Below are 26,630 nucleotides of genomic sequence, written 5' to 3'. Positions count from 1 at the left end.
AATCTCATTCTTTTAGGCGGTGGCACACAATTTAAGAAGATAAATTACACATTTCAAGGCAAACCACGTCATCCTTACCCCCTTTTTAAAGCTTTAGGACCGAAAACATACTTCATTCTCACATTTCCACCTACGAAAACTCCTCATTTTGCTCTCAAAACTCATCCGTAAACACCCTATATTCATAAGTTTTACCCAGATTATCTTCAAATCTTCATATTTTTTCCAAGAACACCAAGAACACTTCATGTCTTCATCCATTTTCCCAGGAACAACTCCAAACATTTCTAAGGATTTTTTATTTCGAGTAATCCGGGTGTTCTAACACGAAGAACGTCACTACCACATCGTACCCAACCAAGAACACACACTCGAGGTGAGTTCATACCCCTACGTTTTAACAATTTTTCATTGTTGGGGGGGGGGGGGGGAATACAAGTAAAACACAAGAAATGTTGTATTAATATCTAAACCGTTTCAAATTATTTCGACTGTTGTTTTTACCAATATATATATATATATATATATATATATATATATATATATATATATATATAGGCCTAGGTTATTCTATTCAAACTAAGTATTGTGTTATTGTATGCATAATTGTGGGCCAATCATTTTACTTAATTTTGTAAAGTGAATAATATATATTATTAAATTAAATATAATTAAAAAATACCAACTAATTTCATTCTAAGGGTATTTTAGTCAATTAACATAAATTTAAAAAAGGAAAATTACATATTTTAAGGAAAATAGATTCTATTAATTTTTAAAAATCTGATTGTATGAATGATAATTCTGCTAATTCGAAAATTCTGACGGAATATGTTTATCAATATATTGAAAAATAACAAATATGATTGAACCATACAATAATTACACATTCTGACATAATATATATTTTGATTTAATGAACTTCTTCAAGAATAACAAAATTTTGGATACAAGTTAAAAAAATATCATTACATTCTTAGAAAAGAAAAAAAAATTATATACTATTCTATGCGAATGTTACACTTATTAATAACACAAAAAACACAATATATGAATCATTCTACCAGAATATACTATTACATATATATTTTTTCATTATATTGTATATTATTCTGGTAGACTAATCCATTCTTTTTGGAAGATTGGTGGTCATTGTTCATCTTCATCCCATACAATGTTCATCTTCAAAATTCTATTCTCACAGAATCAGAATTCAAGATTCCATTCCAGTAGAATGTTGTAAGTTTCATATGTACCATGTTTTGTTTTGATATCTCTCGTTTCGTACCTACAAAAATAATGGTATTCAACACTTGATCATTATATACCAACAATCTAAGATAAAATTCAAGCATAAAGAAGCAAACCAAAATAAAGTCACGCAAAACCCCTTAAAGAGAAATGGATTCGTGATTCCATTCCAACAGAATTATAATTCATGATTCCATTCCAACAGAATTGGATTCGTGATTTCATACAATTCGTGAACAAATGCCAACAGAATTAGAATTCATGATTTCACTCACCCCTCTCTTCTACGTTTCCTCTTAATGAACCCCATGTTTCCTTTCATTCTACATGGATTCCAGTAAAGAAATACAAGAACAATCTTGTTCTTGCCCTTATGTACCCAACAAACCAACAAAAAAAAAGAGGGCATTTCCCCCATTCGTTCAAAAAAAATATATATTTATACCAAAGAAAGATAAAATTGGATTTTAATTTTAAAACACATGCTTCGTAGTTCATAGTTCATAGTTCATACCCAAAGGAAAATTAAGTATACCCTGAATAACGTTGTTGAATAAAAATTGAAAAGGTTGGTTCAAGCATTTTATCGACTAGTTGATGTGCATCCTAAGAGCTACAATCAAATCTCATAACGAAGGCAACAAAATATCCCCTATTCATTTCCTCTTTACTGACCAAAATCACACAAACTTCAACAAAAATTCAACCACATCATAGACAATAATCCACTGATGATTTAAGTAATTATAAGAAATAGAAAACGCACCAATTGCTGCACAACAACAACATAAATCAAGGCATCGTATGTTCGTCACTAGCTGAACACGCGTTATCATCTTTATCTCCAGAAAAATCGGATCGATGAGCGGACCCAATAATCGGATATTTTCAACTGCAGAGGAATCTTTTCCTAAACAAGCCTGGATCGTTTTTAGAGGGAAAACTGAATCGTCACATGGAGGAGAGACAGCCGGCGACGCAACAGCCGGCGGCAGAGACTATGACGGCCGATTAGTGTCACCGGTGGAGGCGCGATTGTGACGTTGAAGACCAAGACCTTCTGCGGTTCCTCCGATAATTTGAACTTCATCATTGCTCGCCGGTGATGTCCGTCGCAGACATCGACCTCTTCCGCCATGATCACCCCCTGGATCGGTGTTGTCCTGATGCTTCTTCCCTCTGCACCTCCTCGCGATTTCCCAACTATCACAGAAGCTCCATCGTTTCTGTCTAGGGATTTAAAGGGTTAAATGTAAAAGATTTTGCCTAAATTAAAGGGTTTATGAATTGAATAATTAATTACCAAAATTAATTAAAAGCTAAGATTACAATTTTAGCCCTATCTAGGTTTTTAAAATGATTGATCCACATTTATGCATACAATAACACAATAATTAGTTTAAACAAATGAACCTAGCTCTCTCTCTCTCTCTCTCTCTCTCTATATATATATATATATATATATATATATATATATATATATATATAATTAAGATTCTACAGGCTTAGAATTGGTGATTTCGCCTTAACTCCTGTTCATTGTTTGGTTGTGGGCTTAGGGTAGAATCATTTATTCGACTGTCTTTTCAATCTTAATTATATATGCCATATATATATATATATATATATATATATATATATATATATATATATATATATATATATATATATATATATAAAAGTATAAAAATTATTTCAACACGTTAAACAAAAAGAATATTTTCACAACTTATTTTATTACAGCTTGTACAAAAATGTTAAATTTCATGTAATATCTTTATCTCAAGAACTACGAATATACACATTCAAAGTTGTTAAAAATACAAAGTTTTTCATTTCAACAGAACATACTCGTTAAACTATAATAGATATAGTTTATGGAACATACATACTATTTTACTAAGTTCGGGAGACAATACAAAAACAATTATATAAACTATAATAGATATAGTTTATGAGACATACATACAGTTTATTCATTACAAAATGACTTTTCATTATTCTACACGTAGCCGTCAATATAGCTTTGTGAGACACACTTCAAGTACTTATCTAAGTGCCAACGAAAGTCCTGAATTTATAACCAGTCTCCTGGAGGGAGAGCGTGACACTTGTGTATAGATCTATACGGGACTCACAATCCCGCACCTAAACTGTTAGCTACAATTAGGCCGGTAGGCCTGGGGTGACAAATATCGTACCGATTCCGACGCCTGAAGAACATCGTATAAGGCCATCTTAGGTCATTAAGCATGGTTATAATAACTCGCAATTTGGTATTAACAATACGATTAGTGTACGAATACATACATAACTTCAAATGAGTTTTATTTAATAATAAAACTACAATACAATACTTTACAGTACAACTGGTAGTTCCATGCACATACATTCAAAAGGGTTTTCATACAAGTACAATTACAGAACACTATTTTCCAGTACATCAAAACTTATACTTTAGGGAACATACATTTTCATATGGTTTTATACAATAATAAAACCACATTATACTATTTCAGAGTACAACAACACTTACACATTTTGGTCTTATGGTATTAAGACTACAATTCATTTACAACAGAAAATATTGGATTTTCTGGAAGAACACACTAACATTTTCAAGGAACAAATGACAGGCTTCTAATACAAAAATGGTTAGAACTCACCAACTTAATTGTTGACGCTCTTTTCAAAACCACTTGTATTCCAAGGGAATCAATAGACAGGTATCCACACAGGTTTTGGAGAAGACGGAGTATCATAGAGCCACGTCTTTTAGTTTTGCTATACATTTTTGGTGTCAAGTATACAATGATTTGAACACAGATGTAAAAACTATACATTATCAATATGATGGTTGTTGTACTTTGATTACTATTTTTCAATTGTTGTGATACTGTATATGACGTCATCCGCCCCCGAACGTTTCCGCCGTTCTGGTTTGGGGGTGTGACAGATTGGTATCAGAGCATTGTTTATAGTGAACTAAGTATATCAAACCACACAAGATATACAACTATAAATACAATGGGGCTGAAACGCTCTGACTAAAAGTATACTTTTAAAATATAAGTATTTTATAAGAAGTATACGAACATGCATACATACAAGAAACAGTATCATAGTAAGAACTACATAGAAGTATTTAGATAAGTTGGACACTACAGTTAAGCCTAGACAGTTATGTAATAATATCTGGGATAAATATAGACGGATCAACTATATTTATTTGAGATACAACCAACATGTGTTTGGGAATGATCGTGGTGTTGCAAAAAGTCTAAAACTTACCAACTCTATATATAAAACAAAACTCTAGAACAAAACATGAAGTTAAAATACTATAGGAGTATTTTATGGCACTATAGTACTAGAACAACAATATTTAGGCCTCAATAATTATATAAACTAATAGTTGAGAAGGGCCTTCTTACCAGAATCAATCATGTGAAAACTATTGGATTAGTGTCTAAGCCCGTAACTATATTTGGTATGTACTTGACCCGGTTGTGCATGGTCCTTTTGGGCTGTCTTCACTAAAGCAACTTGATAGGATGATTCAAGGAGAAAGAGAGGTTATTATGGTTTATCAATATATTATATGAATAATATATTAAAGGAGAAATCATATAGTTTAATTAATATTAGACAAGAATTAATTGAGAATTAATTCTGTGGCTAAAAGACATTAATTAAATAAAGGGGACTAGAACTGTCAATTGTGTGATAGTTGAATATTGGGCTGAGAAGCCTTATGGATTAGGCATGGACGAAATTAAGGATGTGTCTATCTTAATTTCGGCCATAGAGGCCTTATTCCAGAAGGTTCCTTGGACTGATTAAGGCCTAAGCTGTCTATTAGGGTTTTGACTGAAACCGGAGCAGCACAAGTATGAATAGACCCCTAGTGTAACGCCCGCAGATTCAGGCTAGTCAATTTAAGGACAATAAGCGTCGAAAATGACTTTTTGATAGAAGATTATTTAGAAGGAGTAATCTTAACTAATTTTTAGTATATGTTACAAGGATTCCGTACATATAAAGAACGCTGAAATCCGAGTTATAACGAAGAAGTTATGACCCGTCGAAGTTTCGCGAAAGAACCGGCACGACACAGCGCGACGTAAATAGTGAATTTACGATAGAGCGATATTTGGCCTTAGTGATCTAAACGAAAGTCGTAGAATACGTTAAATCGAGAGCGTGCATAAAAAGAACGCCCAAATCTGACTTCGTATGAGGAAGTTATGATTTTTCGAAGTTTCGACTTAGCAGTATGCAGCTCGAAATTCGAATAATAGATCGAGCGGTTTTTAGCCGACACAACCTAAAAGAGAGTAGAAGATCTCATTTATATTAGCGTAACGATAAAAAGACAGACGAAAACGGACATCGGATGAAGAAGTTATGAAATTTTAACGGACTTTTCCTGTCCCGGCCCGTTAAAAATATAATATTAATATAATATTAAAAATAAATCAAAATTAGCCGATGGAGTCTAAACGAAAGTTGTAGAGCATAATTTCACCTACGCGTGGATATAAAGAACGTAAAAAACGGAGCTCGTATGCAAAAGATATGGATTTTTGAAATTCGGAGCACAAACTTCGAGAATTTGACTGCATTCACGACGTGAACACAATGTTCACGACGTCAAGTGAGTGAACGACGTGTTGCGAGCCTAGAAGACACACGACAAGGCTAGGGGATGACCAGGATCAAAGTCACGACGTGAACAAGCCTGGTTCACGACGTGAATGTCGAATTTTCACCCTATGGTGAAGACTCGTAGAGAATTGAGTAGATGGAGGAAATGAAAGGCTTATGATAGTGATTGACACCTATCGGAAGATATCGTAAGAGTGGTATCTTGCCTTTAGAATGTGTCTGATAGAATAACGGAACGTTTAGAGGAGTATGGTATGTCTGAAGTACATCTTCGATTGGCAGGATGATGGAACGATTGGTGTAATTCTTGAAGTTGTCCCATCGTCTGGAATTTCCATGACCAACCGAGTTGAAGTAGAATTGATGATTGAAGATACGCATGGAAGAAGTCCTAGTAGAGTCTAGGAAAATTTTATGATTAATTGGACGCATTCGTATGTGTTAAATTGTTTTGTGATTTTAGGACTTGGGGACTGCGAGACAATACTTGGGACGAGTATGAGTAGGTGTGAATAGTAGTAGAGATCTATACTACTGGAAGCACAGGACTCACACTTGGATCAGGGAAAGTCACAAGGTTACCAAGAAGCTAGTAATTGATTTCGTTTTTGTTCATGTATGTCGTTACCATTGTTTCGGTAATGACTAATGAGATGATTGTTATTCCGACCGTAGTGGTCATATCAAATTGAGTCCGACTACGATGAGTTTGTTACGTGGTTTAGAGAACCAAGTTCGATGTAACATCTGACTTAAGTCAGAAGATTGAAATCAATGCGATCAATATCATCACGCTCGTTGTTAAAGAAGCTTGCAGCTAGAAGTTCTACATGCTAGAAAGTGATTATATCACATTAGAATATGAAGGAAGGTATATTCCATTCTGGAATTTGACTCTAGGAGACGTGAGTCTAAGCGTTGCATCACAGGACGAGAAGTCGTTAGAACATTACCCATTGGCTTATTACGATAAATAAAGGAAATAATTTTTCTTAAGTCTTTTAAGAAGAAGAAGGAGTCTTCAATAAGGATTTATTTTTTTACTCGAAGGTTACGATTGAAAGTCCAACGCGAGATAGAGAGCGGGTGCAAGATTGAGCACTGCCTGCAGTTAAGAAGTCCAAGAGTTAGATACTCATTCGAAGTAACATAGAAGTTACGGTTATTACCTAGGATGAATATATAACGTATGGAGTCATTATACAAGCCCTGTTTTGTTGATGATTCTGGGACGTAATCATCCTAAGGGGGAGATAATTGTAATGCCCGCAGATTCGGGCTAGTCAATTTAAGGACAATAAGCGTCGAAAATGACTTTTTGATAGAATATTATTTAGAAGGATTAATCTTAACTAATCTATAGTATATGTTACAAGGATTCCGTACATATAAAGAACGCTGAAATCCGAGTTATAACGAAGAAGTTATGACCCGTCGAAGTTTCGCGACAGAACCGACACGACACAGCGCGACGTAAATAGTGAATTTACGATAGAACGATATTTGGCCTTAGCGATCTAAACGAAAGTCGTAGAATATGTTAAATCGAGAGCGTATATAAAAAGAGCTCCCAAATCTGACTTCGTATGAGGAAGTTATGATTTTTCAAAGTTTCGGCTTAGCAGTATGCAACCCGAAATTCGAATAATAGATCGAGCGGTTTTTAGCCGATACAACCTAAACGAGAATTTTAGATTCGTTAATAGTAGCGTAAAGACAGACGAAAACGGACATCGGATGAAGAAGTTATGAAATTTTAACGGACTTTTCCTGTCCTGGCCCGTTAAAAATATAATATTAGAAATAAATTCAAAATTAGCCGATGGAGTCTAAGCGAAAGTTGTAGAGAATAATTTCACCTACGCGTGGATATAAAGAACGTCAAAAACGGAGCTCGTATGCAAAAGATATGGATTTTTGAAGTTCGGAGCACAAACTTCGAGAATTTGACTGCATTCAAGACGTGAACACAGTGTTCACGACGCGTTTCGAGCCTAGAAGACACACGACAAGCCTAGGGGATGACCAGGATCAAAGTCACGATGTGAACAAGCCTGGTTCACGACGTGAATGTCGAATTTTCACCCTATCAATAGAAATCGAGGGTATCCGGGAATGGTTGCTAATTCACACTCTCTTTCACTCTGTATACCCTCTCTAGCCATCTTAAAACACCCCGAAGCCTCGGGAACACCCCTAGCACCCGAAGAAAGCTCGAAGATCCCGAGAAAAAGAGTTTTTCGAGCCGAAACTCTGCCCGCGTGAAGCCCGGTTTTTCAGAAAACATCCCGGTTTCATCGAAGAATATTGTTTTAAGGGACGAAGTGCTGTCTAATTGTCGTCTTAACAAGTGAGTGCATATTATTTTCATCTTACACATAGATATGAAGTATTTTATATAAATTACGTGCTATGTGTGCATATTATCTGTATACTTGTTATCTATGTTAGATGAACACTATTATACATGTTTTAAATGATTTAAACTGTATATGTATTTTATATCTACAAATATGTTGGGGTAAAACATGGGTAGATGAATTAGATGATGTGTGATGAAATAAAAATTGGTGAGAGGTGTCGATGTTTAAGATGATTTAGTCATCTAGCAGAGTATAGACAATGACCACAGACTATTCTAGATAGTCAAGTGGAACGTTAGCAGACTCGTAACCTGTAGGTATTTTTGAACTATGTGTTCATTAGGTATTTTTGAACTAAGTGTTCATTAGGTATTTTTGAACTAAGTTTTCATTAGGTGTTTTTGAACTATGTGTTCATTAGGTGTTTTTGAACTATGTGTTCATCCGATAAGTATCATGTACAAAGTTCTTATTTTTGACACTATTATGTGTAGGTTACGGGAGCGTATGGGAGTATTCTATTAGTCTTTCCCCATACTTTTTATTTTGAAAGAGCTTTGAAGTCAGCGTTTCTTTTATGAAGTGATCGGACGAGATTCATATGTCAGTGTTTCCTTTCACGAAATAATTAAAGGAACTTCGTAGACTGCCTAATAAAGTGTATCGGTAATAGACCACTACTAGGTATGTCTGGTGTTATATTGCCAGATAGGGTGAGTCTGGGGGTAAAATACCTCACGATATTCAGATCACTGCTAGGAAAAGTTCGATGCTGGATAGGGTGAGTCTGGGGGTAAAATACCTCACGATATTCAGATCACTGCTAGGCAAAGTTCGATGCTGGATAGGGTGAGTCTGGGGGTAAAATACCTCACGATATTCAGATCACTGCTAGGCAAAGTTCGATGCTGGATAGGGTGAGTCTGGGGGTAAAATACCTCACGTTATTCGGACCATGGCTAGCCATTGTTATCTAGATAACTACCCCTGACTTAATTGTCTTGTGGTTCTTTCTTTTACGAACGAAGGTTCGTGGTGAAACTTATTCCATTCCCCTCATTTGATGTCTTTATCGATCCTCGTTTGCTGCTAGGGAATTTCCGAAGTAGCTTCGTCAGTTTGTTGTTCATATCGATCCTTTAGGCTAGATCTTGTCAGATCATTGTATAGGATCAGTACGTGGGGATCGACGTTCGTTAGTGCTTGTAGTATAAACCTCGGGCAGCGATGGACTTCGTGCCTATTCCTTAGGTCAATCCTTAGGAATGAAGCATAGATGATTCTTAGGGTAGATCTTTAAGATTAAAGAAGATAATGGGGATGGGTAATTGGGTTGATTGTTTGATGATTAAATATAATAATTATATTATTGTGGGTTGAAAACCCTATGTACTCACCAGGTTTCCCAACCTGACCCACTCAAGCTTATTTGTATCACAGGTGTTGATATGAAGTTACATTACACTGAGAGATTTAAAAGAGATTTAGATCACTAGTGATAATGAATGTAAGTTCTGTTTATGATTATGTTTCTGTATTGACGATGACATCCCAAATGTTTTAAAACGAATAAAAATACATTTCTTCGGAAATGCTTTGATAACGTATTTATCACGTTTTACTGGGAACAAATTCCGCAACATTTTTATCAAAAGAGGTACTCTGATTTTTATAAAGTATAAACAAAATCGGTCTTTTCTGGCCGTGAAAATGAGGATGTCACAGTTGGTATCAGAGCATCATTTTAAGCGAACTAGGAATTTGTAGGATTTTTAGATTTAAACTTAGAATGCTAAGTGATGATCGTGATATAAGTGTATAACATATTTTAAGACACGAGCACTAGTATATTTTAGGAAAGATGCCTAAAATGCTTTTATGTGCTAAATGTTATATGTTTGCCATATATGATGTTATTTGTTCAGATCTACGGTTTGTTGCCATCCGGATCTGGAAACCTTATGTATTCAGGATTCTAAGCGTATGACTACGATATTAGAACTAGCATGTAAACGTCTCGGAGTGATAAGGAGATTTATACGTCTATCGTAAATAAAGCTTTCCTATCTTAAATTCTCGCCTAGTACGCGGAACGTCTACTTGGGTGTACAAAACGTTATGGTGAAGACTCGTAGAGAATTGAGTATATGGAGGAAATGAAAGGCTTATGATAGTGATTGACACCTATCGGAAGATATCGTAAGAGTGGTATCTTGCCTTTAGAATGTGTCTGATAGAATAACGGAACGTTTAGAGGAGTACGGTACGTCTGAAGTACACCTTCGATTGGCAGGATGATGGAACGATTGGTGTAATTTTTGAAGTTGTCCCATCGTCTGGAATTTCCATGACCAACCGAGTTGAAGTTGAATTGATGATTGAAGATACGCATGGAAGAAGTCCTAGTAGAGTCTAGGAAAATTTTATGATTAATTGGACGCATTCGTATGTTTTAAATTGTTTTGTTATTTTAGGACTTGGGGACTGCGAGACATTACTTGGGACGAGTATGAGTAGGTGTGAATAGTAGTAGAGATCTATACGACTGGAAGCACATGACTCACACTTGGATAAGGGAAAGTCACAAGGTTACCAAGAAGCTAGTAATTGATTTCGTTTTTGTTCATGTATGTCGTTACCATCGTTTCGGTAATGACTAATGAGATGATTGTTATTCCGACCCTAGTGGTCTTATCAAATTGAGTCCGACTAAGATGAGTTTGTTACGTGGTTTAGAGAACCAAGTTCGATGTAACATCTGACTTAAGTCAGAAGATTGAAATCAATGCGATCAATATTAGCGCGCTCGTTGTTAAAGAAGCTTGCAGCTAGAAGTTCTACATGCTAGAAAGTGATTATATCACATTAGAATATGAAGGAAGGTATATTCCATTCTGGAATTTGACTCTAAGAGACGTGAGTCTAAGCGTTGCATCACAGGACGAGAAGTCGTTAGAACATGACCCATTGGCCTATTACGATAAATAAAGGAAATAATTTTTCTTAAGTCTTTTAAGAAGAATGAGTCTTCAATAAGGATTTATTTTTTTACTCGAAGGTTACGATTGAAAGTCCAACGCGAGATAGAGAGCGAGTACAAGATTGAGCACCGTCTGCAGTCAAGAAGTCCATGAGTTAGATACTCATTCGAAATAACATAGAAGTTACGGTTATTACCTAGGATGAAAAGATAACGTATGGAGTCATTATACAAGCAATGTTTTGTTGATGATTCCGGGACGTAATCATCCTAAGGGGGAGATAATTGTAACGACCGCAGATTCGTATTAGTCAATTTAAGGACAATAAGCGTCGAAATTGACTTTTTGATAGAAGATTATTTAGAAGAATTAATCTTAACTAATTTGTAGTATATGTTACAAGGATTCCGTACATATAAAGAATGCTGAAATCCGAGTTATAACGAAGAAGTTATGACCCGTTGAAGTTTCGCGACAGAACCGACACGACACAGCGCGACGTAAATAGTGAATTTACGATAGAACGATATTTGGCCTTAGCGATCTAAACAAAAGTCGTAGAATATGTTAAATCGAGAGCGTGCATAAAAAGAACGCCCAAATCTGACTTCGTATGAGGAAGTTATGATTTTTCGAAGTTTCGGCTTAGCAGTATGCAGCCCGAAATTCGAATAATAGATCGAGCGGTTTTTAGCCGACACAACCTAAACGAGAATAGAAGATCCCGTTAATAGTAGCGTAACGATAAAAAAACAGACGAAAACGGACATCGGATGAAGAAGTTATGAAATTTTAACGGACTTTTCCTGTTTCGGCCCGTTAAAAATATAATATTAAGATAATATTAAAAATAAAGTCAAAATTAGCCGATGGATATAAAGAACGTCAAAAATGGAGCTCGTATACAAAAGATGTGGATTTTTGAAGTTCGGAGCACAAACTTCGAGAATTTGACTGCATTCACGACGTGAACACAGTGTTCACGACATGAACTCAGTGAACGACGCATTTAGAGCCTAGAAGACTCACGGCAAGCCTAGGGGATGAACAGGATCAAAGTCACAACGTGAACAAGCCTGGTTCACGATGTGAATGTCGACTTTTCACCCTATAAATATAAATCGAGGGTATCCGGGAATGGTTGCTAATTCACACTCTCTTTCACTCTGTATACCCTCTATGGCCATCTTAAAACACCCCGAAGCCTCGGGAACGCCCCTAGCACCCGAAGAAAGCTCGAAGATCCCGAGAAAACGAGTTTTTCGAGCCGAAACTCTGCCCGCGTGAAGCCCGGTTTTTCAGAAAACATCCCGGTTTCATCGAAGAATATTGTTTTAAGGGACGAAGTGCTGTCCAATTGTCGTCTTAACAAGTGAGTGCATATTATTTTCATCTTACACATAGATATGACGTATTTTATATAAATTACGTGCTATGTGTGCATATTATCTGTATATTTGTTATCTATGTTAGATGAACACTATTATACATGTTTTAAATGATTTAAACTGTATATGTATTTTATATCTACAAATATGTTGGGGTAAAACATGGGTAGATGAATTAGATGAAATAAAAATTGATGAGAGGTATCGATGTTTAAGATGATTTAGTCATCTAGCAGAGTATAGACAATGACCACAGACTATTCTAGATAGTCCAGTGGAACGTTAACAGACTCGTAACCTGTAGGTATTTTTGAAATATGTGTTCATTAGGTGTTTTTGAACTAAGTGTTCATTAGGTATTTTTGAACTAAGTGTTCATTAGGTGTTTTTGAACTATGTGTTTATTAGGTGTTTTTGAACTATGTGTTCATCCGATAAGTATCATGTACAAAGTTCTTCTTTTTGACACTATTGTGTGTCGGTTACGGGAGCGTATGGGAGTACTCTATTAGTATTTCCCCATACTTTTTATTTTGAAAGAGCTTTGGAGTCAGCGTTTCTTTTATGAAGTGATCGGACGAGCTTCATATTCAGTGTTTCCTTTCACGAAGTAATTAAGGGAACTTCGTAGACTGCGTAATAAAGTGTATCGGTAATAGACCACTACTAGGTATGTCTGGTGTTATATTGCCGGATAGGGTGAGTCTGGGGGTAAAATACCTCACGATATTCAGATCACTGATAGGCAAAGTTCGATGCTGGATAGGGTGAGTCTGGGGGTAAAATATTTCACGATATTCAGATCACTGCTAGGCAAAGTTTGATGTTGGATAGGGTGAGTCTGGGGGTAAATTACCTCACGATATTCAGATCACTGCTAGGCAAAGTTCGATGCTGGATAGGGTGAGTCTGGGGGTAAAATACCTCACGTTATTCGAACCACGGCTAACCATTGTTATCTAGATAACTCCCCCTGACTTAATTGTCTTGTGGTTCTTTCTTTTACGAACGTAGGTTCGTGGTGAAACTTATTCTATTCCCCTAATTTGATGTCTTTATCGATCCTCGTTTGCTGCTAGGGAATTTCCGAAGCAGCTTCGTCAGTTTGTTGTTCATATCGATCCTTTAGGCTAGATCTTGTCAGATCATTGTATAGGATCAGTATGTGGGGATCGATGTTCGTTAGTGATTGTAGTATAAACCTCGGGCAGCGATGGACTTCGTGCCTATTCCTTAGGTCAATCCTTAGGAATGAAGCATAGATGATTCTTAGGGTAGATCTTTAAGATTAAAGAAGATAATGGGGATGGGTAATTGGGTTGACTGTTTGATGATTAAATATAATAATTATATTATTGTGGGTTGAAAACCCTATGTACTCAAAAGAGGTACTCTGATTTTTATAAAGCATAATCAAAATCGGTCTTTTCTGGCCGTGAAAATGGGGATGTCACACCTAGGGCATCAGTTTTCGGCCACTGGAAACCCTAGAAGAGTTCATAGCCGAAATTGTGCCTCCTCCCCTCTCTCCAATATCATCCTCTTGCTTGTGGCGTTTGTATGCCATTAGAGGAGTGACATTTGTGACTCTTAGCTCCAAGAGAAGAAGATTCAAGCCATTCTTGAAGAGGTAATCATCAAGATCTGATTTTATATGATAATTTCGAAATATGTATGCTAGATCTAGGGTTCATAAGTCTTGGATGAATTGCATGTACAATAGAGAAACCTAGATCCAAGCTTTAGGGTTTGCATGAGAACATAGGATGTTTTTTTGAATAAAACCCATCAGTGGTATCAGAGCCTTGATTGGTTTCTATTGTATTGATGCCTTGTATGTTCATCTTGCTGAAAATCGTTTTCCGCCCTCTGCCCGACCTGACTCGGCGAGTCACTTGCTGAACTCGACGAGTCCAGTTTGTGACTCGGCGAGTCGGGGAGTCAGACAGAGGGAATCTCGGGATTTCTTGCTGTTTTGATGAAGGATAATTACCAAAACTATTTTTGACTAATAAAATCCGATTTTTATTGTAAATATGTGATTATCCTTACCAAAACAAAATATAATTACCAATTAATTGAATAATAAATTCCTTATATGATAAAATTTGATTATTTGAATTATTTGATGAATTATCTTGTGAATAAAACGGAATAGGTCAAATTTAGATAGTCATTAAATTAAATGTTTGATTTAAATTATTTGCTATTTGATCCTATGTGTTTTAAAAAGTTCAAAACTTGCCCTCAAGTTTTGGAATTTGAATTTTTAATTAAAGGTTTAATTTAAATCATTTGAATTTCAAACCCTAGAATTTTACAAGTTTAAAATTCAACCTATACTATTATAATATTATAAGAATAATAATTATATATGTATAACTTAAATGCTAGTCTTACCGTTAGTAGGTCTCATTCACGAAGCCAATCTATAAGGGGGGTATAAGGTTATGGCCTATAAAATGGCCGTTTAATGGGTGTCCACTCTCACCCACCGCTTCCTTGATTGGTGGAGGGTTGTTAGCCGAACGAGTAGGATAGGGCAAACCCTTCCTCATTAAAAGTATAATGAATTATAAAGTAACTAAATGTTTTTTTTTTCAAAATTCCCAATGTTAGTTACTTTAGGAAAAAGTGAATTTGATGCAATTCCATGAAATTACACATTGTAACCTTGCTAAGACGTTAGTGGAGCGTGTGTGGTTAATCGACACACTAATTGGGCTCTAAGAAAAGGTGACAAAGGGTGACTCGATGTTTGTCATAGTTCGATGGAGCGTGTGTGGTTAACCGGCACGTCGAATAGGTGACTGTAACATTGAGGGCACCATGTACATTTGCATGGTTATTCACACCCGCTTTGTGATCCTCGGCATCCCACTCACAAACTTGAGGGGCATATCGAGATTTAAACATGTCATTGAAAAGTTCAATGAATCTTAAAAGATATAGGAATTTTCAATACATTTAAAACTAATTTTTTATGGTGGAAAATTAGTGAATCGTCATTCACTTACCTTCAAATTATTTGCTTGTTAGATTACGACATCCCTCTTCTAATTTGTAAATAATGTTGTTGGATCCTAGCCCTAATTTCTCATTTGGGTGTTTAATTGGGGATTCATTTCTAATCAAACTTGTCTCTTTTCTATTTCATATGGCTAACGCGAACAACAATGCTTCTGGTTCCTCTGGCTCGTTCTCACTCATGAACTTGTGTGGGAGAGTGATCTTTGAAGGGTCCAATTTCAATGATTGGATCCGCAACATTCGAATGGTCACTCGTTACGAGGACAAGGAGTATGTCCTCGATGAGAAGCTAAAGGAAATCAACATCAACACTGCCTCTGCTGAAGAGATGGCTGCCTATGAGGCCCATGAGCGTGATGCCACGAAAGTCCATTGCATCATGTTGGCGACTATGACTGCAGAACTCCAAAAGTCCTATGAGGACATGTATCCCTATGAGATGCATCAAGATTTGCTGGACCAGTACCACCAAAGTGCTAGGCAAGAAAGGTACGAGATCATCACTTCGATGATCACTGCCAAAATAGGTAATGAAGAGTCCCTTACTGCTCATCTGCAAAAGATGCAGAGATATGTCTATCGCCTGCTAAAGTTAAATGTTAACTTTGATGAAGAGCTGGCAATTGACGTCATCCTTCACTCCTTGCCTCCCTGCTACAACCAGTTCCGCATGACCTACCACATGAACAAGGAGGAGGTCACTTTGAGCAAGCTTCAAGGCTTGTTGAGGACTGCTGAGAGCAACCTCAAAGACAAATCTGTTGCATCAACTCCTACTCCTGCTGCTGCCCCAGTCTTGGCAATTGGGCAAGGAAAGGGTAAGAAGAGAAAGGCTCCCTCAAAGAGCCACCATAAGGGAAAGTCCCATGATGACACCTCTTCTAGTGGAACCAAGGCTGGTTCTGCTAAACCCAACTCCAACCTCAAGGATGCAGAGTGTCATCACTGCCACGAAATAGGGCATTGGAAACGAAGTTGCCCGAAATATCTGCAAGACATCAAGGATGGAAAGATCAAGCCATCCTACGCAAGTATTTACACTATTAAATCTAATGATTGACCACATGCTATTTCTTGGGTTCTTGATACAAGATGTGGTTTTAACATTTTTTCTGACTTGCAGGGCCTAAAGAAGAAATAGGGATGTGGAGCATGGGAAGATAAACTTGATCATGAGGAACAGAAGATCGTCGACTGTCACCAAGATTGGAGTTTATTCTTTAGTGCTTAGTAATGGATTAGGATTAGATTTAAATAATTGTTGCTATTCACCAGATATGGCAAGAAACATCATTTCTTTTCATGGTTTGTATAGACAAGGGTTTAGATATTCATTTGATAATGAAAAGGGTTCTATTAATGCTTATCTTAATGGTGTTTTCTATTTTGAAGCATTGCCTTGGATCTATGTTTTCTCTAATATACATGCAAATTTGATTTTTCCAAGGTTCTCATCCTAACTAGCATGTTATGGGGTACTTGTAATATAAAATCTTAGTAGGATGACATACCTTTTTCCTTGTGGCTGATTGCTTGTAGCTTCAAGAGCCTAGAACCAATAATGTGTATGCCTCAAGTGGAATCACAAATCACCTCACAACTTGGAAAAACTTGAGAGAATAGTAAGCACTTGTAGAAATCGGCACACCCTTGTTCTCACACACACTAGTGCAATTTCATGTGCCAAAGACCTCTTTATATAGTATGGTGGATGACAGATTGGTATCAGAGCATTGTTTATAGTGAATTGAGTATATCGACCCATAAAAGATATACAAACGATAAATACAATAGGGATTAAAATACTCTGATAAAGAGTTTATACTTTTAAATAATAAAATATTTAATTAAGTATACATGCCTGCATTCATACTAAAATCAGTGTCACTAGGACAGAACAAAAGTATTACGATTGTTGGGCAACACAAGTAGACTTAGAGACATATAGTCAAAACTGGGAAGATATAGCCTGATCAACTATATTATCTGAGGGTTGACTAGCATGTGCCTAAGTGTGGTTGTGAGGTTGCAACAAGTCTAAAAACTTACCCACAATACCACAATGAGAACAATAGAACATAAACCTAAAATACTATAGGAGTATTTTGTGTGTTACTATAAACTACTTATGTGCTAGATTCTTATATCCCTTTTCTCGCGTAGATAACATGGCTGGATTCCATCCCCACGGCAACTTGTACTTCCCTAACCAAGGTAATGATGGAGGGTTTGAAGCAGAGCCAGAAAATGATCACCCAATCCCCGTGGATGGTCACCAAGCCGAAGGCTTCGCAGATGGTTCTGACTCCGAGCCTGAAGTTGAGAACCTACCCCCGATGGCTCTTGTCCCAAATCCTAACCCTCGTCCGGCTTTTCAAGGCCCGACGCCTTCGTGGGTGGAAAGTTTGGAAACATGGAGCCAAGGGCAGGATCAACCCATGCCATTCAATGGAGACCGAAGCTTTTATGACCTGAGCGAAGGGGGCTCAGCAGACAGAGTCTTGCCAATCCTGGTCCGCAGAGTAGCCCGAAATGAGATTCAAGGCAGACAGCTCTCCATCAAATCACGGAAGTTGTCACCAATGCGAGAATGCATACCCTCCTCACCATTCGTCTAGAAGATGCTCGTGACAGATCTAGAGTAGACCATGAGACCTTGCAGCAAGAGCTAGCTGAAACTCGAGCTGAAGTCATAGAGCTCCGAGTACGCCAAAGGGTATACGAAAGATACTTACTTGATATGGAGCGTCAGCTGGCTGAACTGAGGGTTCACCCAAGGGATAATCATCCCCAATAGGAGATATTCTACCTTCTCTCCCGGATAGAAAGAATAGTCTTCCTATCTATGCTCCAAGTAGCACTTTTCTATGTAACTAACTTTGTACTGTAAGGGCTTTCTAGTTAGGTCAGTATGCCGTCAAAACTTTTGCTACTTCGGATATGATGTAAGACCTACTCCAAGGTCATTTTTCCCAAATATATTACATTTTAAATATCAATGATATTGTCAGTCGGCTAAATTTTGTGCCAATCCCTGTTCAGATACTTTCGTTTGGCTATCGTTAGAATCCTATCTTAACCCTCACTTCGTCGAATTAATGAGCTATGGTGAATTAGCTCAAGGATTCCTTCCAATCCTTGTCAAAGGTTGGATAGCGATCGTCTTATAACCATTCTAGGAATTTACTTCTACTCTTTACTAGGACTGCATCATAGGGATGTAGGTCAAACCCTCGACAACTTACTCCTACTCTTTACATGAATGGTCGAAATACTCCTAAGTTCAACCCTAACCACTCACGAACTCATTTTCTTTTGCATAACAGAATTATGTCGTCACCCAGGAATGACCAGCCGAGCAACGAAACCACTATCCTTCATATCGACTCCGCTACATTCCAAGCCGTGGTGGCAGCTGTCCTTGCAAACCTCAACGCTAACAACACGAGCCAGGCTGGCGAGGGGGTTGAAAATTCCGCTCGTTGTATCGATGCGGGAAGCCAACAAATGAGAACAGGCACAGACTCACAAAGCCGAAAAACAGAGAACAAGAAACGAAAGCGCCAAGCCCAGAAGGAGCGCAAGCGATCCCAAAGACTTGCCATGCAACAGCAACAAGTGGCAACCCCTGCCATCCCAGTACCGATCAGACCATACGAGGGAAAACTTCCGAAGTGTGAGAAGTGTAGCTTTCATCATAATGGGGCTTGCCATGAAATGCAATGTTGTAATTGCCTGAAAATAGGGCACCATGCTTGTAGCTGTGGAGCACCGGCACGACCCATCACTCAAGTCCCTGACATCGGAGTCATCCAGGCTTCCTATAGTGCCGGTGAAATCGGACACCTTAAGAGGAATTGTTCGAAAAGGGGGAGCAACGAAAGCGACCGTGTCTACATAACCCTGACCCGACACATCACTTCCACCACCAATGCAGGTGCAACCCAGATATGTCACCTATGTGGTGAGATAGGACACCTCGAGGAGGATTGTCCAATAACAAAGAACTCCGGTGCAGACGGGAAGATACTAAGGATCACAGCCGCAGGAGAGACTACTCCGGACCCACGTTGAAATACTAGGGCGTTTCGTAATAGTAGACTTATAAACTGTTAAAACTAGTGCAACTCGAGTCTTATCTTTTTGGCGAGACCCCGTCAGTCAAGGGACTCTCGTGCTGCGTATAATTGCTTTTGTAGTATACCCTGTTTGCAGCAGTAGTCTTATAGATAAATCTAAAATACTCAAACTCTGTAGAAGTTGCACTGTGATGTTTTGAAACACTTTTGTTATCCAGTCTAATGCCTTTTATTCCGAGTAGTCCGACATTAACGTTTAACTTGAGTAAATTCGATCCTCGCAATGCTAGTTTCATGCATAGATTCTTTTCTCCGAAATCGCCTTTCTAGCGAAGCCATCATTCCAGAACTCCGAGGTACTCATGCAGAGAGTACCTTATGTCTCGTATCCTCCCCGAAGACACTTCAGCAAAACCCCCCGGAGTACCACTCGTACAGTATGTCAAGTTCAACCCGAAGACTCATACGATTGATCTATCACCGGAGAAGGTATACGCAAGGGTGGTATATAATCAAGGTTCTAAAGGCTTAAAATTGATGATTCCGCTTTAACTTCTTTTCCTTGTTTGGATGTGAACTTAAGGAAGAATCATTTATTCGACTACCTTTTCAGTCTTAATTATATACGACTCGTATACCCGAAGCTGTGATTGATGAACCAAATATGACTTCTGATAGGAACTTTAGGATGGAGACCGCCCAAGACTACGAGTGATAGTACTGCCATGCGGAGAAACTTAGAATCCAATCAGATACTTTTCTCACCAATCGAGGCAATAGATTCGCATAGATCAGAAAACTCCCAGGATTACCTCCGCAACGTCAAGTCGAGTTCAGAATCGACTTAGTTCTAGGGGCTACCCCGTAGCCAATTCGCCCTATCGTCTAGGACCTGCAGAGATGCAAGGACTATCCTGTAAACTTAACGAATTGCTCAGCAAGGGCTTTATAAGGCCAAGCTTCTCACCCTAGGTAGCTCCAGTCTTGTTCGTCAAGAAGACAGCCTTCCGAACTCGTTACGGACGCAACGGGTTTGTAGTAGTACCTTTCAGATTGACTAATGCGCCCGAAGTATTCATGGAATTAATGAATAGGGTATGCCGTCCTTACTTGGATCAGTAGTCGTCGCCTCCTTAGATGACACACTTATCTACCCTTGAAGTAAGGAAGAGCATAGTAAGCATCTATGTCAGGATCAGATAAGATGTATCTAGGTCTTAAAAAGCTATACTGGTGGCCTAACATGAAAGCAGAGATTGCTACCTTCGTAAGTAAATGCCTTACTTGTGCAAAGGTCAAGGTCGAATACCAGAAACCCTCCGGTCTTCTACAACAGCCAGAGATACCGGAATGGAAGTGGGAGCGGATCACTATGGATTTCATAACCAAGTTGTCCAAGACAACGGAAGGATTTGATACCATATGGGTCATCGTCGATAGATTGACCAAGTGCGCACACTTCCTGCCTATCAAGGAAACAGACAAGATGGAGAAACTTACAAGAACTTACATTAGGGAGATTGTACAACTGCACGGTGTTCCCATATCCATTATCTCGGACAGAGATAGTAGGTTCACTTCGAGGTTCTAGCAGTCGCTACAAAGTTCCCTAGGAACTAGGCTGGACATGAGTACAGCCTACCATCCATAGACCGACGGACAAAGTGAGAGAACTATCCAAACCTTAGAAGATATGTTGCGAGCCTGTGTGATCGACTTTGGGAAAGCATGGGATACTCATTTACCCTTGTCGAATTTTCCTACAACAACAGTTATCATACGAGCATAAAGGCTGCTCCATTCGAAGCCCTCTATGGCCGAAAGTGCAGATCCCCTCTGTACTGGGCTGAGGTGGGTGATACCCAGTTAGCTAAAGGACGAGTTCCTGAAAGCACTCTCACAGGTCCGGAGATCATTCGGGAAACTATAGAGAAGATCATTCAGATTCGTGAACGATTGAAAGCCTCTAGAGACCGACAGAAAAGCTACGCTGATAAGCGAAGGAAACCGTTGGCATTCCAGGTGGGAGACCGTGTTCTATTGAAGGTCTCATCCTGGAAGGGCTTGATACGCTTTGGAAAGCGTGGAAAGCTAAATCCAAGGTACATAAGGCCTTTCGAGATTCTCGCTAGAATCGGTCCTGTAGCTTACAAACTTAACTTACCACGCAAACTCAGTAACGTACATTCTACTTTCCACGTCTCGAACTTGAAAAAGTGTCTGTCCGACGAGACTCTTGTAATCCCACTCGACGAGATCGAGATCAACGAGAGCCTCAACTTCGTGGAAGAACCAGTGGAGATCATGGACAGGGAGGTCAAGCAAACGAAACAAAGTCGTATCTCGATAGTGAAGGTTCATTGTAACGCCAAGCGAGGACCTGAATTCACTTGGGAGCGAGAGGATCAGATGAAACTGAAATATCCTCGTCTTTTTACTTAGTTATTTGTAACTACTTAATTGCTTAAATTCTAATTTCGGGACGGAATTCCTTCTAACGGGGGGATGATGTGACAACCCAAAATTTCTGTCCTCTACAACCATTCAATTCAATAGAAGTCAAAACAGTTTATGCTAACTTTCAAGCTTTTTGGAATAAGTTTGAGTGTTTTGAAGTTAGTACTTCAGGAGATAACAGGAGAGAGGATGCCCTAGGGTTTATTGTGCATCAATAAAGTTCCAAAAACTCCAAGAGTTTGGAGTTTACGGCCCAAATGGTATTAGGGCCTTAAACCCTAATGACTATATAAGTGACACTTAGTTTATTTTTAACTTTTTTCACCCTTCCAAGTCTAGAACCAATTCTCTCTTAAGTATCATCCAAAGTTCTTCAAAAATCTTCAAGAAAGTAAGTGTTTTCTTCCTTGTTTAGTTGATATCTACCCTAATCTAGTGATCTTACATGATTTCATCCATGAAATCATTCCATTTGTGTAGATCTTCAAGTGTTCTTAGTTTCACCAAGAACACCAAGAACACACACTAGTGTTCTTGGACTTTTAGCACCTTTTCAAGCTTCTACATAGTAAGTACTCTTGCCTTGACTTGTTATAAGACTTTTTACACTTCTAAAACATATAGAAATCACAAGGAAACACTAGATCAAAGGTGTTTACGGTCCAAGATGTTCTTGGACCGTAAACCCTAACAAAGGGCCCAAAGTGTGCCCTAGTCCCTTACCAAGCCTTGGAAACTAGTCTAGATCCCATCCTTGATGTGCTTAGGACTTAAAACATCAAAAGACCATAAACCATATGGGCTTACGGCCGTAAACACATGGAGAAGTGGTCCATGGGCCGTAAACTCAATTTAGGAGTGAAATGATGCCACAAACACTTCCTAAGGCTTATACTTGAAGTAGGATGCTTCCTTATGACTGGAAAAGCTTCAAATCGCCAAATGGTATAAGTACCATGAGTTTACGGCCGTAAACTCATGGGTTTACGACCGTAAACTCAAGGGGTGATGGTCACAAATCCGTAAACTCCAATAGAGGGTCCCCTTGAACCCTAAACTCAATAGCCAAGTCCTACCACCCTTAGATGCAATCCATAGGACTTATAGCACTTAAATCAAGTGTTTTACATGTCTTAGGATGTCTTAAACTTGGTTAATTAGTTGTTTTATGACTAACTGGATACATATATGTGTTATTATATGTTAACTAGGATCCTTGTGTGTGTTCAAGTCTTCACTTGGCACTTATCATCCTATACATTCCGTTCATCCAAACCACTCACTACATGTGAGTTCATACCCCCTTAATTAACCTTTTAAATGTTTTTCAATGTTTTTAAATGCTTTTATGGGGGGGGGGATACAAGTTGATCTGTTATAGTTATTATATCAATCACATGTGATTAATAACTACCAGACTAGTGGATTTCTTAGTTTTCAAACTGTGTTTTCAACAAACTACTTTTCAAACGGTTTTACAAGCTCTTTTACATATCAAATGGTTTTATTAAACTCTTTTACATATCAAATGGTTTTATTAAACTCTTTTACATGTCAAATACTTTTAATTCAAATCTTTTAAACTTATATTCTGTTAAATGTATATCTTTATAGATATAGTTATATAAGTAGGATTGAAAGGACTTAGAACTAATAACTCACCCTACCTCCTGTTCCTCGTTGGGTTCTGGACTTAGGGTATCGGTTATTTGTCCGAAGGTTATTTGAATCCTAGTTATATATTATGTATATGTATATAGATATAAAGGTTCCTTATTTCATTCAGTTCAATACCTTTGGGTAGCAAGGGTATACACACATGCTCATACAGTTAAACATTATTACTAGTAAACTACAATAGGCGTAGTTTAGGAAGTTACTAATACTATTACTAGAACAATGAATCATACAATGAGTCAGTTCATACATGAGTCAATACATGCTAGACAGGGAGAGAACACACAATACAGCTAGTACACACAGTACATTACAATACATGCTAGACAGGGAGAGAACACACAATACAGCTAGTACACACAGTACATTACAATACATGCTAGACAGGGAGAGAACACACAATATAGCTAGTACACACAGTACATTACAATACATGCTAGACAGGGAGAGAACACACAATACAGCTAGTACACACAGTACATTACAATACATGCTAGACAGGGAGAGAACACACAATACAGCTAGTACACACAGTACATTACAATACATGCTAGACAGGGAGAGAACACACAATACAACTAGTACACACAGTACATTACCATACATGCTAGACAGGGAGAGAACACACAATACAGCTAGTACATTCATTACATATACAAGAATACGATTACAGTTATGTGAGCCACGTAACGGGGCATGGCATCACCTGTCATGGCCCGTTTTGTATCCAGAATCTCCTTAAATGGAGAGTGTATGAGTTTGTGTATAGATCTATACTGGATTGACTATCCTACACCTTGCTGCTCGCTACAGTGGGACTTGCAAGTCTACGGGTGCCAAATGTCATTTCTTCCGACGTCTTACATCGTCGCGTTCTATAGTCGGTAGCAGGATACAGGCCGATCACATAAGTACTTTAAATTACAATTGGTTTAAGGTAGTTAGTACAGCAGTAGTTACTTAATACAATACTACAGTACTATTTCATTTTCCCATTGCATTCACTTTGTGATCTTCACAATATACAGTAATGTAAAAACTATATTTTTGGTAAAGGATAGTCAGATTTGGGAAAATACACGCTCTTACAAGAGACACACACACAGTTACTTGATGCCTTGGTAGAAGGCTACTTTTAGTAGGAAACATAGGGTTTTCTAGGAGATTCAAACCTTTTTCAAACATTCCCGAGCTTTTACATACTTACACTTCACATACTTACAAATACTTTCTTACAAATACAGACACTAAAATACTTATGATCTCACCAGCTATAAAGCTGATACTCTCTTTCAAAATAACTTGTATCTTCAGGTCACCAGTAAACAGGTACCGATGCAGGGTTTAGAGAAGATGGAGCTCGTTCAAGACTCATCTTTCATTTTGATTTGTATTTTTGGTGTCTATTAAATTGTCAGAACACACTTATATTAAAATTATATTATTAATGCAATGGATGATGTTGTTGCTTGTTTACTACTATTCATTGTTGTGATACTGTACATGACGTCCTCCGCCCCAGAACGTTCCGCGGTTCTTGGTTTTGGGGTGTGACAAGTTACATCCATATAAACCCTAATACCCATGACCTTTCATTTCCATAGGATCCATGGGTTAAAAAAATCCATGAACTATCCATGCAAGCTTAGCCCATCCTAAATGAACATTGGCCCATTCTATATACAAAAGAGTCCATACTTAATTAGTTTCTTTTGATCACTAAATTAATTCCAAATTAATTCTAGATCAACACTAATTAAATAATATGATTTCATGTTATTATATTATAACTTATAATATATTAATAAATCATAAATATACTATTCTCAAAAGATTATCCATACAAATTGTTTCGGTGAAGTGCAAGCCAAATGGACCATGTCGGGTCGGTTCAAGTACATACCAAATATAGTTACGGACTTAGACACCTTATCCAACAACTTCTACTATCGACACCTACTCAATCACTTGGGGTTGAGGTTGCTGATTTCTGTTTTCATTTGTGTTTCCAGCTCCTCTTCGGGTTCTTGCCATTTTGATCTATACACCAAATTAGGCGAATTTAGATCTCTATTCATGATAGATATTTAAATTCTCCTTATCACTCTTAAACGTTACATGTTAGTTCTTATATCGTAGTCATACACTTAGAATCCTGAACACATAAGGTTTCCAGATCTGGTCGGTAACAGACCATAGATCCGAACAAATAATATCATATATAGCAAACATATAGCATTTAGCACATAAAACATTTTAGGCATCTTTCCTAAAATATACTAGTGCTTATGTCTAAAATATGGTAGACACTCATCTCACGATTATCACTTAGCATTCTAAGTTTAAGTCTAGAAATCCTACAAATTCCTAGTTCGCTTAAACTAATGCTCTGATACCAACTGTGACATCCCCAAATTTCTCGGCCAGAAAAGACCGATTTAGTTTATGCTTTTAAAATAAAATTAGAATAAACTTCAAAAAGGTGTTGCGGAATTTGTTCCCAAAACAAAATATAATAAAAGTTTTTCAAAGCAATTCTTAAAGAAATGTATTTTCATTATATAACAAAACCTCGGGATGTCATGTTCCGATACAGACCAAAAGCATAAACAATTCATTATAAGCCTTACAACAAATATTTACATCTACTGGCCTATAATCCAAAAATCCCTCGTCATCATCCAAACTATGCTCTGGGTACACTACCAGTAATACAGAAAGCTGAGTGGGTCAGGC

This window comes from Lactuca virosa, chromosome 3, assembly GCF_052849685.1.
Source record: "Lactuca virosa cultivar CGN04683 chromosome 3, Lactuca_virosa_CGN04683_v6, whole genome shotgun sequence".
In the NCBI taxonomy this organism is placed as follows: Eukaryota; Viridiplantae; Streptophyta; class Magnoliopsida; order Asterales; family Asteraceae; genus Lactuca; species Lactuca virosa.
The sequence above is the reverse complement of the archived record's forward strand: the minus strand, read 5'-3'. Positions refer to the sequence as shown.